This window comes from Chiloscyllium plagiosum, unplaced genomic scaffold (genome assembly GCF_037043375.1).
Source record: "Chiloscyllium plagiosum isolate Xiang-an unplaced genomic scaffold, Cpla_swu_hap1 HiC_scaffold_6, whole genome shotgun sequence".
In the NCBI taxonomy this organism is placed as follows: domain Eukaryota; kingdom Metazoa; phylum Chordata; class Chondrichthyes; order Orectolobiformes; family Hemiscylliidae; genus Chiloscyllium; species Chiloscyllium plagiosum.
Genome location: NW_028270144.1, coordinates 18,598,095 through 18,618,573, shown reverse-complemented (window position 1 = coordinate 18,618,573; position 20,479 = coordinate 18,598,095). Strand labels below are relative to the sequence as shown.

Here is a 20,479-nt window from a genome sequence, read left to right as displayed (position 1 = left end):
TTTGTAGTGAAGGTATGGATCATAGAGTCACAAATATTTGAGGCAATTCAGTCCATTGTGTCTGCATTGACTACCATTTTCATGCCATTTCCTCATAACTCTGCACATTGTTTCATCTTAAATAATGCCTCTTTGAATGCATTGATTGAACTTGCCTCGTCTCACAACCAGTCAGCCATGTCAGACCCTAAGCAATTATTGTGTGATTTTTTTCTCATTTGCATTTGCTGTTTCACAAAGCACGTTAGTACTGTGCCCTTTGGTTTCCCAGTCTTTCATGAGCATGATAATTTCTTCATACCTACTCCATCTGTACACCTCATGATTCTTAAAACTTCTATCAAATCTTCTCTTCACCTTATCGCTTCCAAGAAAAATGGTCCCAACTCCTCCAATCTTTCGTAATAACCAAAGCGTCCCATCTCTAGAAGCATATTTGTAAGCATATCACTATCTGGTTGGAAGCCTATCTGAGGTTCATGCATAATCCAAGGTTGTGAACAATCAGATTGAACTGCAAGGCAGAGGAATGGAGTCATTGCAAAGGAATGGAGTTTGTGTCGGGGTAGACGACAATGATTTCAATCTTCCTAATGTATAACGAGGCAATTCCATTGATTCAATACTGGATAATTTAGGAACAGTGGGGTAATTGAGATAAGCGATGGTGAGATAGAACTGGCTTCTCTTTTTGTATGAGCAGCAACAATCCTCTTGCTTTAGAAAGGAGGATAACCTGGGTACCTGAAACCTAGGTAAAACAATCGCTGATGTCTGGAGGAATGACAGCCCTGTAGGAAGAAAGTCAATGATGTTTTTCACTCTGCTATTGCAAGTGCCATCATTTTCTCACTGATACCTCACACTCAGTCTGTCTCTACTATTGTACCCACTTCCTATCAAGGCTCATGGTCTTTCATTCTCACCATTGTCTGCAATCGTCCTCACTCACCCTGACCTGCAAAACCGCTAACTCTGCACGCTCTTTGTGCTGCTTACTGAGTCACGAAAGAGGTCCCCACCTGCACCAATATCCATGCTCCAACATTCATCTTCTGTAACCCACCAATCTCTAATTCCAAGATGCAAACAGACCAGAAGAGGGCAGAAAGAGTCAAGATGGATGGTGGGCTACCTGATATTCAGCTGTCACCCCTTATGTGGAGAGCATCCTGAATTGGTCTGCCCCCACGTTGCTGACTAACCATATCCAGGTATCTGAGGCTGACCTTGACTTACTGGTGCTGGGATTACCAGTGCATTGTTCTTGGCTTGATTGAGGCCTTCTGACAGCTATGACAAACTTCCTGACTTTGTGTCTGTGCTGAACGTCATAGCAAGATATCAGTAATATGAGCTTGTTTTCTCTGGCTGAGGAACCAAAAGGCACAAAGACAAGGCACTGCAAGGGAGGGATGCTATGAGCGTGCAGACAGGTTTCCGAGTGTGTGAGCGCAATGGCAGCGAGTGAAGAGCCCGGAGATGCAGCCTAAAGTCAGGAGCTGGGAGCATGTCCCTAAGCACAAAGTGTCCTTGCTGCAACATTAAAAGGCTGAGATGCAGCAATAAAGTGAGGTAGCTTCCTGTAAGTGGATCACAGATGTGCCACAAGTGTCCTTAGAGACGGGCACATGTCCAATGTTAATACCTGTGGGCATGGGATGGGCATGTGGCTGTGGCCATGGAGTATGTCCTGAGACATTGGTTGCCAGTATCTAACAAGGATGTCTTTGGAGCAAGCGCCAAGGTCAATTCGCAGGGTACCCAATCCGATTTCTGTGTCAAATTTTCTCAAGGTCTGGTTTGTAGGGTGGGTTAGGGGAGATCATAACTGAAATGCTAATGAGATGAGTTGAGCCATCAGCAAGGAATCTAACAAGCTTTAGTTGCCATCAATTGGCATCTTGCTATTGTCCAGCAAGAATCTCACCACCCTGCTGAGAGAAACATAGGTGGGACAAGATGAAGTTGATGTCCAAATGGGCCTCATCAAGCAAATCTCCTGGTTCTGCCACACATCTTGCCATACCCCACTATGCTCATGTCCCAATAAACTTACACCCAATACTTGAGTTGAAACTGAACCACTGTTTTATACAAGTTTGTCATAACCTCTTTGTTTTGGACTCTGTTGCCATTTAATAAAGTGTCAGATTTTGTGTACTTTATTAACCACCTTCAATGATTTGTGTGGATATTCTTCTGATCCAACATCTTTAACTGGAGGAAATTACTGTTGCTCTACAAACAGTGTATTAACGATTTGCATTCTTTATTTAACAACTGCAAAATACTGCCAGTAACGAAAAGTCTGACTAAAAGACAACAGACGATGCTGGGGATGCTCAGCAATTCTGGCAGCGTCTGTGGACCTGGAAAGGAGACTTCACATTTCAGGTTGCATCAGAATGCTCAAAACCTTTAATTAAAGGTCCTTTCCCTTTGACTGTGATTTGCAGTCAGGAGTTTGCAAGCGTCTGCATTGTGAAATAAATGCATTGTGATAAAAACAAAGCCTCACAAACCTGGTATGAAACGTATGAAGTGTGAAATTTCGGACAGTTTGTTTTATTTTTTGCATTGCGTTTGTTCCACAATGCAGACGTTTGCAAATTGCTGACAGCAGATCATAGTGACATAGGACTTGCCATGAAATGCCAAGTGTCTGCAAATGAATGAGAATGCAAACTGCAACTTGCACCTTGTAGGGGAATGATTAATTAAGTAGACAACAATCCAGTCTTTGGTATGTCAAGTCCTCGGTAGTATAGTGGTCAGTATCCCCGCCTGTCACGCGGGAGACCGGGGTTCAATTCCCCGCCGGGGAGGATTCAACAATTTTTTTTACCAATCCGACAGCTCGGTGCATTTATATTCACAGACACTTTCCCTCTTTCTCTATGTTATGCATTTCTCCACGTTGCTTTCTCCCCCGTTTTTCATTTTAATGCAGCCGTTTGCAAAGATCATGAACTTTTAAATGGGCTTTTTTTTTTACCCTTGTCTTATCAATCACACGTGAACATGCACCAAAACAGAAGGGTCACTCGACCCCCAAACGTCAACTCTGATTTCTTAGAGACTACCAGAGATGCTGAGATTTTCGGGCAATTTTTTTGCTTTTTGCACATGTTCAAGAAAAGCCCCTTTAAAAGTTGATGATGTGCTTGTGGAGGAGGTGCAGGCTGATATGAGGGTAACATCCCTGCAGCGTTTAATTTAAAGACGGGGTAAATGTCTGAAGAGACGGGTAAAGAGTGCAATGTGGTGCACAGCATTCATCATTTTACAGTCGATTACTTTGCAAATGATCAGTAGATCCACCTTGCTTTTAATTAGCAGCGTGTTGTATGGTCGAGCATTGCAAACTTGAACTTTAGCGTGCTTGCTTAAAGTTAAGTGGACTATAACCTGGTGTTGTGTGATTTTTAATTTTGTCCACCCCACTCCAACGCCGGCCCCTCCACATCATGTTTAAAACAAAGTAGCAGCAGTACTTTAACGGGAAGAGACCAAACCCAAAACATTGAAACAAAAACCTTTCACAGTCCACAGAGTGGTTTTATTTCCAAGTAACCACGAGGAGGTAGCACTGTGCAAATCCTCCTTGCAAATTCCCAGTGCAAGGTCAGAGAAATAAACACTTGAATGAGGATGATGTGCAGTCATTATCCAGCACTTTGTTACTGGAACGAAAGAATACAAAGCGGAAGGAAAATGCCGCATTTTCTGTGTTTTTTTTTTCACCTAAATCTTGAGCATTACTTTGCATTTCAGCCAGACCTTTTCGGAATTCTTCTCAATTCACTCTGCACCTTTTGTGCATACTCAAACAAACGGGATGATTATAAATCTTTTTTTTCCCCCGAAAGAAAGATTCATGAAAAGATTTACAAGCCTAACTCGGGGGGGGGGGGGGAGGTTGTAACTGTTGCTTTCACAGCTCGAACATCCGCCGAGCAGACTAGCGGGAAAAGGAATTTGCGAGGATTACTGGAAATGTTTTAAAATGTTGGTGGAGATGTTGCAATAAGCAGTGGACCCTGTATTGCATTGAAAATGCGCAGTGGCCATGGATCATGGTACAAAATTAATCCTCCCCGGCGGGGAATTGAACCCCGGTCTCCCGCGTGACAGGCGGGGATACTGACCACTATACTACCGAGGACTTGATACACTCGCTTAAAGCTATTCTTCATGAGAATAACCTGAACTTTCCGTCTATGTCAGCATTGGTGTTATTATGAAGTCATTCAGCATGAAAACAGAGCCTTTGGCTCAACTTGTCCATACCAGCCAGGTTTCCTAATCTGAACTAGTCCCATTTGTCTGCATTTGCTCCAAATCTCTTTAAACATTTCATGTCCATGTCCTGGTCCCAATGTCTTTTAGTTGTAATTGTCTGCACCTCTCCAACTCCTCTGGCAGCTCATTCCATCCCCTCTTTTGGAAAAGGTTGCCGCCCCCAGGTTCATTTTAAATCGTTCCCCTCTCACCTTAAATTTATGCACTCCCCTACCCTGAGGGAAAAGACCTTGGCTATTGACCTTATCTATGCCCCTCCTGATTCTATGAATTTGTATCAGGTCACACCACAACCTTCAATGCTCCAGTTGACAATGCCCCAGCCTCTATTTAGTACTCAAACCTTTCAGTCTTGAGCTGTAACATAATGTCCCAACTCCTGTACTCAATACTCCTTGCGCTCCTTGCACTTAATTTCATAGCAGCTCTGAGAAAAGACAAACATCTATTCATTTATAAATGCAGATAATCTCTGAACAGGTTGTTTAAGAAAAAAGGCAATTCAATATACAGTAATTACCCTTGGGAAGATGATGGTGAGACACCAGCAGAGTGGACTTGATGGGCCAAATGGCCTTACTTCCACTCCTATGTCTTATGGTCCTATGGATTTTTTGTCCTTGAGGGTCCTTCTAGGTACACCCACAATGCTGTTAAGGAGAGAGGATTTTAATCCTGTGACAGTGAAGGAATGGCAATATACTTCCACTAATGTCTACCCTCAAACCACAGAATACTTACACAACAAAAGAAAAGCATGCAGTTTGTTTTGTCTGTTCCACCTCTCTTTAAGAACAGCTTTTGACTGCTTTTCACTGTAGCCCTGCATATTTATTTTCTGTTTTCTGGTCAGATAGCTACGCACTTTAAAAGTCACAGCTGAATGTCCTTCCAAGATCATCTCCAGCAGGAGTTTGCAGATCCCAGTCACTCTCTGCAAAAAAAAAAGGATTTGAGCTCAAGTTCTGTACACTATTGTCAATCACTTTAAATCTGCGCCCTCTCTTCTCAATATTTCTGCCACTGAGAACTGTTTATCTCAATTTACTCTGTGCCATAACCAAACCAATTCTTAATTAATCATCCCTGGGGAGAAGAAACTCCAATGTCATCAATCTTGAAGGGCAACTTGTCGCTGCTGGTATGCTCATGCTGACGATGTCCTTGTCCTTCTATGTGATAAGGATGTGAGAGTGAAAGTGAGCTCAAAGGAAGTTTGACAAGTTCATTTTACAAATAGTTCACACAACTGTCCCTGTGGCAGAGAGAGTGAATGTTGAAGGTGGTGGGTGCCCCTGGATGTTGTTGAGCTACTTGAACGTCACTGGAACTGTTTCCATCTGGGCACATAGTAACTTATGCATTATAGATAATGAGCTGAAAAATGTGTTGGTGGAAAAGTGCAGCAGGTCAGGCAGCATCCAAGGAGCAGAAGAATCGACGTTTCGGGCATAAGCCCTTCTTCAGGCCCTTCCAGCAACACATTTTCAGCTCTGATCTCCAGCATCTGCAGTCCTCACTTTCTCCATTATAGATAATGGACAAACTTGTGGGAACCAGACGCTGAGATACTCATTGTAGAATTCTTAGCTTCCAACCAATTATTTTCAGACACAGTATTTACCATATCAAGGATGCTATATAAATGCAGACCATTGTCATTCTTGTCCTAGGCAGGACTAGTGCAGGAATGACTGTTCAACAGCATTTCATGTGCCTCAGCGGTGGCAGGTGACCCGTTCATCCACAGGCTTCATAAATTCTGAATTAGAAGGAATATTGATTTAAGGTAAAGGGCAAGTGTTTTACGGGGTTTTGGGAAATTTCTTTTTCACCCAATGAGGGTATCTGGAGCTTACACCCCGAAAGGGTAATAAAACATTTAAAAGTATTTTAACATATTTACGTGAACACTTGAAGAACCACAACAGACAAGGTGACAAGCTAAGGGTTAGAAAATTGAATAATTGATTATTGCAGTATCAATTGTTGATGACTAGCACAGATAAGAAGGGACGAAGGACCTTGTCCCATGCTTTGAAACATTAAATCTGCTGTGATTCTGAATATAATTGAAAACAATCATGTAACGTTTCTTGTCATGATCTGTTTACCTGCAGAAACAGTCGTAAAGCACTCATTTTAATTAAAGGAATCCTTCAAATATTTTAATTCTTTTAAGTTATTTAGAAACCAATGATACTTAAGATGGATTACAGTTTAAGAATGAACACGAGGAGCAACTCCTTACAACATATGTTTTGCTCACGACTCTGGGGTGGTGTTCCTGCTGTCAGTTAGATGGGTTGGTTTGTAATCCCTGAATTGAGTTTTGAGTTGCTCATATAAGGTGATATTCCTGATGCAGAACCGAGAGAGAGCTACACTGTCAGTGATGATGTCTTCCAGATGAGACATTCAATCAAGGCTACATCTGTCTCACAGTTGGATATTTAAAAAAGGTCCTCTGGCACAATTTGGAAGATGATCAGTGCCCAGTGCCAGTTTATCTCTCAACCACCATCTATTAACCAGGTTTTTTGGTCATTTAGATTAGTGTTACTTGTGAGATCTTGCTGTGCTTATGTTGGCTGCCACAGTTCCGACGTCAAAAGTACATTATTAGCTGTAAATCTGTTTGTAACAGGCTGTGAAAGACGCTACAGAATTTCAAGGATTTCTCTGTTTTCACTCCTTCAGTTTAATGTTAACACTAAAGCTGTGAGTAGCACCAATGGCAGTGAGTGTGGCTGTAGAATCCCTCATTGTGAACGAAGTATTGAAAATACATTGAAGCACTTTAGAGTGAACCATAGTCTATAGAGAAACATTTTATCTCTATTGCATCTTACTAATATCCAATTTGAAATGTTTTGCCCTTGGGCTGTATCCCCGACATGAAATGTATTGCGTAAATAATGAAGATCATTACACTCTTACACTCTCATAGCCTGCTGCATGAAGACCAGTGGAATTTTTTGAAAATTCTTCAATATTCAAATCAAAATGTGTTTCTAAAAATATACTTTTAGAAAAGAACACAGTTGGAATGAATGTGATCCTCAGATTGCTGTCAAGGTCATTGCCAGTTGAATGAATTTTGCTCCAGAGTTGGTGATTGATCCATCTCCACACCACACAGGAAGATTTCTGAGACCCCCATGGACTACAAATGTGATGTGTAGGACAAGGAGGTGGTGATCTGTCTCATTAATGTGAACCAGGCTTTACAGAATATCATCCACCCACATGATGGATGTGCTGGGCTTTGGGAAGTGAATCTGCAACTGTCTCCAACTGCTCTATGCAAATGTTTGTAGGACATAAGACCATCAGATGTAGGAGCAGAAGTTAGACCATTCAGCCCATCGAGTCTGCTCCGCCATTCAATCATGGCTGCTATGTTTCTCAACCCCATTCTCCCGCTTTCTCCCTGTAACCCTTGATCCCCCGAAAAATCAAGAACCTATCTATCTCTGTCTTAAATCCACTCAATTATCTGGCCTCCATAGCCTTCTGTGGCAATGAATTCCATAGATTCACCACTCTCTGGCTGAAGAAGTTTCTAAAAGTTCTTCCCTTTACTCTATGCCTGTGCCCTCAGATCCTCATCTCTGCTATTAATGGAAACATTTTCCTAACATCCACTCTGTCCAGACCATTCAGTACTCTGTAAGTTTCAGTTAGATCCCCCCTAATCCTTCTAAACTCCATCAAGTATAGACCCAGAATCCTCAAACGTTCCTCATAAGTTAAGCTTTTCATTCCTGGGACCATTCTCGTGACCCTCCTCTGAAAATCTTCATGACAGTGCCACTGTTTACTATGCAGTCCCAATGAGGCTAGGGGTGACAGTACAACTATAACCCCCATGTCCCCATCCAGGATGTGTTCGGTTCCTAACCGGGTACACCAACAGGTTGAAAATTGCACCGACTCTAAGGGTGTCTTTGGGATTTGGGCCAGCAAATAGCAGGTCAAGGTAACTCTGAAGGTGAACGATGAAGTAATGACCCTTTACCATTCTTCCAGCTTCGCTATTGGGAGTGTTATCCTGATCAACACAAGGCAACCTAAAGACTGACATTCCTTTTGCAAATCTGATCACATGGTGGCCAACTGCAGCACCATCTTCTGCAAGAATCACAAGCAGGAAGGCCACCTGAAGAAAAAGAAGACTAAGTGCTACCATCTGCTCGGTGGGCCAGACCACCTTTGCAAGAGCTAACTGAAATGTTGCCTCAGTTACACACAGGCAACAGAACAAAAGGAAGGGCATATTCAATTAACTTAACTACCACGATGAAATGCTGCAACACTTCTCCCTCCACCAAACTAAAGGGGTCAAAGAAGGTCTGACCAGAGGATGGGAAAGTCTGAGGCAGCAGATTTCCCAATACTCTTGAACCTCCCATGCCTCAGCACTTGGATTCTATGGAGGAGGAACCGACAACAGAACAATTGGGGGAATAGCAACAGACAAAGAAATCCAAAGAGATGAAGAGGTCAGGGAAGGTCCTAATCATATCTCTAAACATAAGCAAAAGACCACACCATTCCAATATTGATAAGAAGGAACAGTTGGTCTTAGGGTGAGGGAGGTGATAAACGAGTGGTATTATCAGTTGACTATTAATCCAGTGACCCAGATAATGTTCTGTGCACCCATTTAGAGCTGGACATGAAATATTGCCATGTCCTGGGACTGAATTTAAAAAAAAGGTCTCAGGTAATACCTTCAGAATAGGCTGTAGAGCTGGAGGAAGAGAAACCTGAGCCTCAAATCATTGTACTCAGTGAAGAGGCCAGTGCCCCTCAGCTTGGAATGCCAGGAGCAGCAATACCCTTGAAGGGGTACAAGATGCGGGGCGTGGAGGGGCAGGGAGTTCTCTCCAGGGAACAGTCCAAACACTGCCACTTGCATGAACCCGCCAATGCCACCTGGGCTGGACAATTCTAACCCAACAGACCAGGATGGTTTTCTGAAAGGTGAAGCAATCACTATAGAGATAAAGGAGTGTACCTACTGTATGGAACTGCAAAAGATCAAATCATAGAATCCTTATGCTGTGGAAAGAGCCCATTTAGCTCAACAAGTTCACACCAGTCCTCTGCAGAACATCCCACCCAGACTCAGCCCACTACCCTGCATTTACCATGGCTAATCCACCTAACCTGCACATCCCTGGACCGGACCCAGTGGAACCCCACGCAGACAAGGAGAGAACATGCAAACTCCAAACTGACAGTCACCCAAGGCCGGAATCAAACCTCAGCCTATGGTACTGTGATGTAGCAGTGTTAACACTGAGCCACCGGGTGGCATACTTTCTAAAATGGATATTAAGATTACTCCCATTGATATGCATGGTATTAAGTCTACACTGCAATATGTTTCAACCTTGTATTACCTGGTCAAGGTTAGAACCGATATGCTGTTTCTGCACGAGTGTGTGATAGAGTGCCTCAGCTTTTACAGGCAATAGTGGTCCCATGGGCCATCAGTCTAATTGGGAGGAAATTACTCATGTTCCTCTGTGTGGTCCAAGCAATCACAGTCAGATCCATTAAATTCAAGCAGGTGAGCTTCTCTAACCACTGCGTCCTACTGGCTGACCGACAACTATACAAAGACAAGAAGGGGTGGCAGAGGGGACATGGAAACTCAACATCAGTGTGCTGACCCCACCAAACACTGAGGAACTCAAAAGGGATTTCAAAGGTTAGAGAACCATGAAGCCCCTATTTGAGTCTCCGGGATTCGGGTGGAAAGCAATCAAAGTGAACAAGACATTCTTTATCTTCAAAGGTCTTCAGAAGGTGAGAGAGGAACAGAGGGAAATGCATTATCTCCAGAAAAGCTTGCAGACCCTAATCTAACTGCAATTGAAGTGAAACAATGTCAAGAAGCATCTGCAAGATGTAAAGAACACACAAGCCTCACAGTTTGTCTCAGAAGCTGTTAAGATCATCTTCTGGTCCAGAGTTCACGCCTTGAAGCAGGATGAGATGTGCTTGCATTTTTTCTTCCATGCAGGAGTGTGAGGGCCACACTGCTCTGCAGACCATGAACATGGTGCTGAGTTTGAGGTCTCAGACTCTTCTTCTCGGATGTACAAAGGCCGCAGGTACAAAGAAACTGTGCAGGACAGTGGTGAGAGCACATCTGGAGTACTGGGTGCCGTTTTGGGATCTTTATTTGAAAAAAGTATATAATTGCACTAGAAGCAGCTTAGAGGAACTTTACTCAACTCATTCCTGTAACTTACCTAATAAAGAATGGCTAAACTCATTGGGGTTTAGAACAACAAAAATGGTGGTAGCCAGGTGTATTGTGAGAGAATATTTCCTATTGTAGCAGGGCATAAGGTCATGGTACACAGTTTAAAAGCAGAGGCATCACTTTTAAGAAAGAGGTGAGGAGAATTTTTTTTTTACTTTGTGGGAGTCATTTAATCTGTGAAATACCTTTCCTGAGCAAACAGTGGAAGCGGAATCATTGAATTTGTTCAAGGCAGATTAGATAGATTCTTGATAAATAACAGAGTCAATTGTTGTTGGGGGCCAGTGCTAGGAAAGAAAAGTGGGCAGCATGGTGGCACAGTGGTTAGCACTGCTGCCTCACAGTGCTAGAGACCCGGGTTCAATTCCCACCTCAGGCGACTGACTGTGTGGAGTTTGCACGTTCTCCCCGAGTCTGCGTGGGTTTCCCCCGGGTGCTCCGGTTTCCTCCCACAGTCCAAAGATGTGCAGGCCAGGTGAAATGGCCATGCTAAATTGCCCCTAGTGTTAGGTTAGGGGTATGGGTGGGTTGCGCTTTGGCGGGTCGGTGTGGACTTGTTGGCCTGAAGGGCCTGTTTCCACACTGTAACTAATCTAAAAGTGAAGTTTTGACCACAGTCAAACCAGCCATGGTTTTATTGAATAGTGGGGCAGGCTTGAAGGGCCAAATGGCCTCCTCCTGCTTAGGCCTTTTGTTCCTGTGCAGAGAAAATATGTTTCTGGCATATTCTTGAAATTCATTTACTATGTATAGACAGTTCTGACCACTGGTGTGCCCGAAGGATCAGTGCTGGGTCCACTGCTTTTTGTCAATTATGTAAATAATTTGAATGAGAATATGGGAAGAACAATGAGTAAGTTTGCAGTTGATATCAAAATTAGTCATGACTTGGAGGAGCCGGTGTTGGATTGGGGTGGACAAAGTTAAAAGTCACACAACACCAGGTTAAAGTCCAACAGGTTTATTTGGAAGCACGAGTTTCCAAATAAACCTGTTGGATGGTAACCTGGTGTTGTGTGACTTTTAACCAAAATTGGTAGTGCAGCTGACAGCGAAGAAGGTTACCTCAGAGTACAATGTGACCTTGATCAGATGGGCCAATGGGCCTTGGAATGGCAGATGGAGTTTAATTTAGATAGATGTGAGGTATTACATTTCGGTAACGCAAACCAGGGCAGGATTTATACACTTAATGGTAAGGTTGTGTGGAATATTGCTGAACAAAGAGCCCTTGAGGTGCAGATTCATAGTTCCTTGAAAGTGGGATCACAGGTAGACAGGGTGGTGAAGAAGGTCAGTACATTAAGTATAGGAATTGGGATGTCATGTTGCGGCTGTACAGGGAATTGGTTAGGCCCCTTATGGAATACTGAGTTCAGTTCTGGTCTCCCTGCCATAGGAATGGTGTTGTTAAAATTGAAAGGGTTCAGAAAATATTTACAAGGATGCTGCCAGGGTTGGAGGGTTTGAGCAATTGGGAGAGGCTGAATAGAGGCTATTTTCCCTGGAGCATTGAAGGTTGAGGGGCTTGGATCGAGTGAATAGCCAAGGTCTTTTTTCTCAGGGTAAGGGGAGTCCAGAAGTAGTGAGCCAAAGTTTAAGGTGAGAGGGGAACGATATAAAAAGGACCTAAAGGGCAACGTTTTCAAGCAGAGGGTGGTGCATGTATGGAATGTGCTGCCAGAGGAAGTGGTGGAGGCTGGTACAGTTACAACATTTAACAGGCATCTGGATGGGTATATGAATAGAAAGGGTTGGAGGGATATGGGCCAAGCGCTGGCAAATGGGACTAGGTTAATTTAGGATGTCTAGTTGGCATGGATAACTTGGATGGAAGGGTCTTTTTCCATGCTGTACTCTAACTTATTGGTATGCATTTTCATCCATGAGGAAAGGTACCTATTGCTTATAAAATCAGTAACTGGTCCTGACAGTAAATTTCAGTGTTGTTACGATAGGATTAAGTAAATCTTTATGAATGAACACCTATAGTTAGTAAGTATATATTTATCTTTATCTAAATTAAACTTCTTTATGCAATATAGCTTGTTGACTTAACCAAGAAACCCTGCATGAAGTCAACATCACCTTGAGGAGAGAACTCCCATGTTCCATTATTGTCTCCTTCATAGGGCATCTTTCTAACATGGCAAAATCACATGCGTACTTATTTTCCCAAGAGTCCTCATGATTTGTATTTTTGCTTTCTTGCTGATATTTGGTTGGGTTGAATTGTGAATTCAAAATCCAAGTAGAAGAAGGAAGCAAAAGTCCTGCTGTTTGAAATGTATAAACAAAAGGTCAGAAATAGTCTTTGATTTTTTTTAATGTTGAGATGAAATAATATGTGACTTGGCAACCCTTAACCCGGAAGCAAATTGAAGTTAACATCTGATGCTGTGAATTTGGTTGACAAAGAAGTTACAGCTATAAATGAAAAGGAGAAACGTGGCAGAGCAGAGAACAGAGTAGGTTGTTATGTGGTATTTGTGTTTAATACAGTTAAGTAGAGCAGAAAGCTGAAGGCAATGTTACTGCAGTGATTGGTCAAGTCTAAGGTTATTCTTCAGCTTTGTTGGAGCTGACTAGATCATTTAAGAGGTTTGTTAATGGAATCTACTGAATGAATCTCTGATATCAAGACCGTTGTGAAGCTAGATAAGGACATTTTGTAATATTCTGCCATTTGAATGATGACTGTAGAATCATAGCATCCCTACAGTGTGGAAGCAGGCCAATTGGCCCATCTGGTCCACACTAACACTTTGAAGAACATCCCACCCAGACCCATCTCCCAATCCTAAAACCCTATATTTCCAATGGCCAAACCATCTACCCCGGACATCATTGATTGTGGGCGGAAATCAGGGCACTTGGAGGAAACCCATGCAGACACAGAAAGAACGTGCAAACTCCATACACAGCCACCCAAGGGTGGAATTGAACCTGCGAGGTAGCAATGCCAACCACGGAGCCATCTTGGGCCCTGGATGGAGCAGAGCTACTGTTGTGGGTAATGCAAGCATCAAGTCAATTGAGTGGGAAAACTGAGAGATTGACATTACAAGAGGTTGAGTTGGAAAGGCATATTGCATATGGTGCTATATTTGTGCAAGGAATGGCTCAAATGATTGTCATCTTGTGAAATAGTTTTTGTCACTTAGGTAGAGTACCTCAAATCTGACCCAACAACAGCATCCAGATAACTGACATTTAACTTCCTGAGGAAGTGGTGCATGTGGGCACAGTTACAACATTTGGATAAGTACATGAATAGGAAAGGTTTGGAGGATATGGGCCAGGAGCAGGTAGGTGGAACTAGCTTAGTTTGAGATTATGGTCAGCGTGGACTGGTTGGACCGAAGGCTCTGCTTTCCATGCTGTGTGAACTCTATGATGCTATGTCAATTTTACTTGAGCAAACTTTTAAAAAGAAACTTATCTGCACAATTTGGTCAGGTGTTGCATTGGTGTGGTCTGGTTCAAGACTGGTCACTAGCTTCACCCAATCACATGCCACGTTACTCCAGCCATAACCATTGACCCCATCTGATCCAACTTGAACCAAATTGCCTGCAGCCTGAAGCATCTAACCTAAAATCAAGAAGTGTCCAAATTTCCAGGCCTTGGAGCTGAGAATGTTGATTTGGTGTTGTGGTAGCTGTATCTGCTATTTTGTGAGTAGTTATTGCTTTACTGACTATAATTTGCCTGGCAATTTATTTAATTATTTTACTTGAGGTTCTGACTTGGATTAAAATGAAAGCTACAAAAATCCTGTTGATGATGTTTTCATTTAAGAATCATTCACTGAATTTGAGTATTTTGGGTCTATAGTTTCCCCAAACAATTGGAATAATATTTTTGGAGTGGGACTTTTGGAGAGCAACATCACCAACAAAAACTTGTATTTATACAGCATTTTGAATGTAGTAAGGTGTCCTGAAGTGTTTCACAGGAGCATTAACAAAATAAACGTAACATCAAACCGCATAAGAAGATACTATGGCAGGAGATACAAAGTTTTGTTGAAGAGATAGGTAAAAGGTGTGTTTTAGAGGATGCAAGATTAAGAGGGGCAGGATGCAAGATGCCAGGTGGAAAGGGTTAAGGAGAGAATTCCAGATCTAAGGGCTCAGGTATTTAAAGGTATAGTCGTCTATGGTGGAGTAATTCGAATCATTTATACACATGAGGCTAGAACTGGAAGAACACAGAGATCTTGAGGGTTGTGAGATTGGAGGAAATTACAGGGATAAGGAGAGGTGAGGCAAACAAGGGATTTGTAAAGAATGGCAAGAATTTTAGAATTCAGGAGGTGTTTAACTGGGAGCCACTACAGGTCAGAGAGCTCAAAGATGCTGGGTGAATAGAAATTGCCAAAGTGAGGACAAAGGCAGATAAAAGGAGGAGCAAATTACTGCAGATGCTGGAATCTGTACAGAAAACAACAAATGCTGGAGGTCACAGCAGGTCATGGCAGCATCCATGGAGAGAGAGCAAGCCAACGTTTCGAGTCTAGATGACTCTTCGTCAGAGACTCTGATGAAAAGTCATTTAGACTTAAAACGTTGGCTTGCTTGCTCTCCATGGATGCTGCCATGACCTGCTGTGATCTCCAGCATTTGTTGTTTTCAAAGGAAGGGGAACTTTGGATAAGCTCAAGTTTATGGAATGTGCTGGGTGAGGAGGCCAGGCAGGATTGCACTGGAATCGTCCAGTATGGAGATAGCAAAAGTATTGTTGAGGGTTTCAGCTGAAACAGGAACATGCTGAGCAGAGACGAAAACCAACCAGTAGTGGTAATCTAATTAGGGATAAGAAGTAAAGGAAAAGCACAATCTTTTTCTCCACAGCTATGACATTAGATTAGATTCCCTACAGTGTGGAAACAGGCCCTTCGGCCCAACCAGTCCACACCGACCCTCCAAAGAGTAACCCACCCAGACCTATTTCACTCTAACCAATGCACCTAATACTATGGGCAATTTAGCTTGGCCAATTTACCTGACCTGCACATCTTTGGACTGTGGGAGGAAACCCACACAAACACAGGGAGAATGTACAAATGTACACACAGACCAAGGCCAGAATGGAACCTGGGTGCTGTGAGGCAGCAGTGCTAACCACTGAGCCACTATGCCACCCATAATTTAGTTAAGGAAATGCAATTCATTGAAAAGTAGAATATAGCTAATTCCATGTGCTTGTAGCAAACTGATTCTGTCAAGGAACTTTTTCAACATACAAGAGGGATAGGATAGGATAGGATCGTCAGAACATCAGGTATGGGAAACATAGGCCATGATATTCCAACCATGCTGTGTCACAGTATTTCATGAAAGATTACCATAAGAGATTTATGCATTTATTATTCTGTCATAATATCCCAATTAAATTTAATCTGTCACATTCTGAAGATGAGTCTTTTTCTCAAGTCCACAAAAGATAACGTGAAAATCCAGTTCTGTAAAGTCTGTATTAAATTTATTTACTCAACAGGATTTTGATAATTAATGGCATCCTGTTTCTACACTCAGTGCCTTCACTTTGAGCAAGTCTTTAGTCAAGACCAATCTCACAGCTTGTTTAATCCAGTCCCACATGCAGCCCACAAATGTGCTACCCTCTCTCCTCAGCAAGCCTTGAGAAAGAAAACGAAACCCTTGATGATCTCAGGGAAATGAAAAAAATTGACTTTTGTTGTCAGAGAAACTGTTCCTGGAGCTACATGAGAGTAGACTCAGGTCTGATGAGTGCTGGGAATGACTTTGACTTGATATTATATACTGCATCTTGAGGACGCTTGCTTGTTCTCTTGTCAATCTTTGATTATCGGTCAGCATCTTTTACCATGGAAATAGCAGTGCTTTGCTGATTTTCATCTTCCTTCTGGATCCTTAATATAAGAGGACTAAATATTGTTTGATAACACTTCAATGAAACCTCTTAGGACATTAAGGATGCTACATAAATGAAGGTAGTTGTTGCAATTGAAGCTGCATCAGATAACAATGGGCCATTGATTGTAGAAAATGTTAATTATGAGGAACATTCTGCCAATGTGTATAAAACAATGCTTTTGTGACATGTTGGAGCTGACAGTCATTTGAAAATATCCAAACTGAAATTGATAGACTTTTGTTGGGCAAGAGAATTAAATGCCATGAGCCAAGCAGGATTCAAGGAGTTAAAATAAGCCATGATTTAATTGAATATGTAACAGGTTCAAAGGGCTGAATGGCCTCCTCCTATATAAGACAAAGCAACATCATCCTTCAGCCAGTGATGATAATATTGCAAATTTATTCTACAGTGCCCATCCAGAACATTTGATGTCTCATAAATGAGTGTTTATAGTGATGTAAACTAACGCCTTGTCTAAGACACCCATTATCTTTCAAGCCAAATGATTCATGCTTCACCAATCAAGTCAAAATCATACGCTTTTTTCCCATCATTAAAGCTGCCTTGCTCAGTTACATTTTGTTGTCCGTGCCCTCCCTGGTTTTCAGTAAAAGCAACATGTTAATAGTTTCAGATGGCTGGTGAATACTGAAGGATTCTCTAAAGGGAATCAACAGATTCAGTCAGTGTGACATCTATGTTTGAGCTGCTGTTGGATTCCTGTGAAATTCTCCAGCCCTTACATTCCTCTGAGATCCCTGTGCTCCGCCAGTTCTGGCCTTTTGCACATCCTCCACTTTCTTCATCCCACCGTTGGCAATACTGCTTTCATTTGCTGAGCCCTAAGTTCCCTCCCTGAACATCTTGCTACCTTTTTAAAAGAGCTGGGGAAGTATCAGCCCGGATTACGTTTGAAGGCTCAACTGGAAAAATAAATAATTGCACGTTCACGGCAACGTTTGTAATCTCTAGATGTCCTGAAATCCTTCCTAGCCAATGAGGTCCTTTTGAATAGTATTTGATGCTGTAATGTAGGAAATATAAGCAGTTGATTTCCACACAGCAAGCTCTCACAATCATCTGTTGGGTTTAAACTGAAATATTGGCCCAGGACACTGCACTGACCTGCCCTTATTCAAAGTAGTAGCCGTAATGGTGTTTTATGTCTCTCAAATTATCAGACCTGGACTTGGGTTAATACCTCATTTGAAAGACAGCACCTCTAACAATGCAGAACTCCCACTGCCCTGCACTGCGTGTGTCAACTGGATGCTCAAGTCTCTGTTATGGGACTTGACCCCAAAACCTTCTGAGTGCCATAAGTTTATAAACCAATACTCACGCTGTAATTAGTTTCACAAGCAGCACGCATGCATCTTTAGACCCAGATATCCCAATGGGTTTGATTTTTAATGGTATAACGGTAAACATGTGTATGTCTTAAAAATAATTGGAATGGGCAGCTGGCACGCAAGAGGTTAAGTAGACATTCATCTCCTGATGAAGTCATTGAGTGGCAGCGAAGTCTGTCTTAGCTCAGAGCAAGCAACAATAATGAACTTAGTTGGAAGTGCCTTCCTGACAATTACTGACATTCACCAAGAGGTAGCAAACTTGATTCCCAGTCAAGACTGTCACTCAAGCCTGGCTTCCCTACTTCTCACACCGTGAAGTAAGAAATGATTTATATTTCAGTCCAGTGCTCTGATCCTACCACATAATGCTCGACTTAAGAAGAGAACCCCAGGCTTACACTAATGTACGGTCATTATACAGCAAGTTTACCTGATGAATGACACTCGCCTATCTTTATTATGACAGGTTATCAATAGGAGTGGTACAAAGTCAGGAGCTGGAGTTACTGCGAGAAGCCATCAGCAGTCAGGAACTGCAAAATGAGGTCACACTTGTTAGAGCAGGGAAACAGGGAAGATTAGAGGGAGAGTGTGCTCAGAACACGTAACCATTTAAAATGTACATGCCAAATAAAGCAGCAGGGGGGTGAGATCATAGTGGGTAAATGCATGACATGCAGGGCCACAGTTTGGAGGATAAATCAATGAGTCAAACCATGTTTTTATTATGAGGAATTATAGGAGATTTACTGGGCTTTCGGGAGCCACATTTGCAAGCATTTTTCTGAACAAAAAACACGCACATAAAAAATAGCGTTTGATTAATTGTTGCTGCAATGAGCCGAGATGTTCACGAGAAACTTGGGTTTGATCAAGAGGGTATTAGTTAACCTTAATGCTTGACAATTCTGAGTGTCCTAACACTGACCTACATTAATAACCAATCTAGCTTATAATGTTGTTTATTTATCCTTCCTAAAATTGGCATTACATTCATATGCAAGAATCTGTTCTCTGAAAGCAAAAGGAATATGTTCAAGCTATATGTATGTTTTTGAATTATCTGGAAGCAAGGAGTGCCTATAGTTTTTTTATCCGCTCATGAGATGTGGGCATCACTGACTGGGCCAGCAGTTATTGCCCATTCCTAGTTGCCCTTGAGAAGGTAATGTTGAGCTGCCTTCTTGAACTGCTGCAGTCCATGTGCTATAGGTAGAGCTACAAAGCCACTGGGGAGGGTATTCCAGGACTGGTAAACCAATGATATCGAAGGAACAGTGATATATTTCTAAGTAAGGATGGTGAATAACTTTGGGGGGATCTTGCACATGGTGGTGGGCAATTGTATCTGTTGCTTTTGTCCTTCTAGATGGAAGTGGTTGTGAGTTTGGAAGGTGCTCTCTAAGATGCTGTGGTGAATTTCCACAATGCATCTTGTCATTTGACCTTGTTAACCAATCAGTACTCTTTTCACCTGTGCCATAAATTAATGTGTTACTTCGGAATTTGGCATTCTTACTTTTGTCCTGACCAGTGAAAGATGAAAATATTTTGGTCTTTTTCCTTTCAGCAATAATCAATCTCGATGTGTTAAAGATCTCACAGTGATTATATCTTCATAATGGAATCCAATGTCCACTGCGTAAAATGCCACCTGATTCTTTTCCACTTGAACACAGACCAACTGGGGATAAAACCTGGGAATAAAGAAACTCAGAACAATTACACACTATCAGAAAGTTAACCTCATATGGATAAATGAATGGTCAGTAAATGAACTGGTCTGCCATTTTCAAAGGACCATAACTGATGGGGAAAATCTGTGGCAGATAGAGTTTAGTGTCAGGGTGCGTGATGTCATGCACTTTGTACCGAAGGTAAAAATAAAGGATTGTATTCTAAATGGTGAGAAGCTAGAAACTATGGAGGGGCAGAGAGTGAGTGTTCTGAATACATAACTCACTGAAATCTAGCACACAGGTAAAAAACATAATTTCATAAAACTGATGGAATGTCTGCCTTTAGATCAAGGGGGCAGGAATTCTCTGATGTGGAAGTGAAGAACTCCTCTTAGACCTCCACCTGGAGTAATTGCATTCAATTCTGGGCACCACAATTCAAGAGGGACAAATGAGCCTTGGAAGGGGTGCAGCATGGATTCACCAGAATGATACTGCGGCTAAAATGTTAAATTATGAGGCTATTTTGTGCAAATGAGGCTTGTATTCACCTGAGCAGAAGATTAATGTTGATCCAATTGATGTGTTTGGGATGATTGATGGATTCAATAGTGCAGCTAGAGAGAAACTATTTCCTTAGGTGCAGGGAGTCAAACCCTTGAAGGTAGAGCTAGATCATTTAGTGGTGATGTCAGAAAGCACCTGTTCAGGCAAAGGGGAGTGGACATCAGGGAGACTCACTAAATAACTGGTGAGGCTGGGAATAAATCGAAAAATTCAAAACGGGAATTGATACATTTCGCAGAGTAAATGGATGATGGCTTTTGGAACTGGGGAGTTAGATGGAGAAAAAATATTGATCAGCAATAATGGAATTGAATGGCAGAACACTGGGGCTGAAAGACCTCCTTTGACCGTTTACCATTTAACCACAGCGTCCACTGGTGAAT

General features: G+C 42.2%; 2 non-coding genes across 2 annotated transcripts; one reads left to right on the top strand and one right to left on the bottom strand.

The window, feature by feature from the left end:
• The first annotated feature begins 2,756 nt into the window (after positions 1-2,756).
• Positions 2,757-2,828, top strand: trnad-guc (transfer RNA aspartic acid (anticodon GUC)). The gene has a single exon. It is a non-coding gene; the product is annotated as a tRNA-Asp (tRNA).
• Positions 2,829-4,096: 1,268 nt separating this feature from the next.
• Positions 4,097-4,168, bottom strand: trnad-guc (transfer RNA aspartic acid (anticodon GUC)). Its single transcript has one exon. It is a non-coding gene; the product is annotated as a tRNA-Asp (tRNA).
• Positions 4,169-20,479: the final 16,311 nt, after the last annotated feature.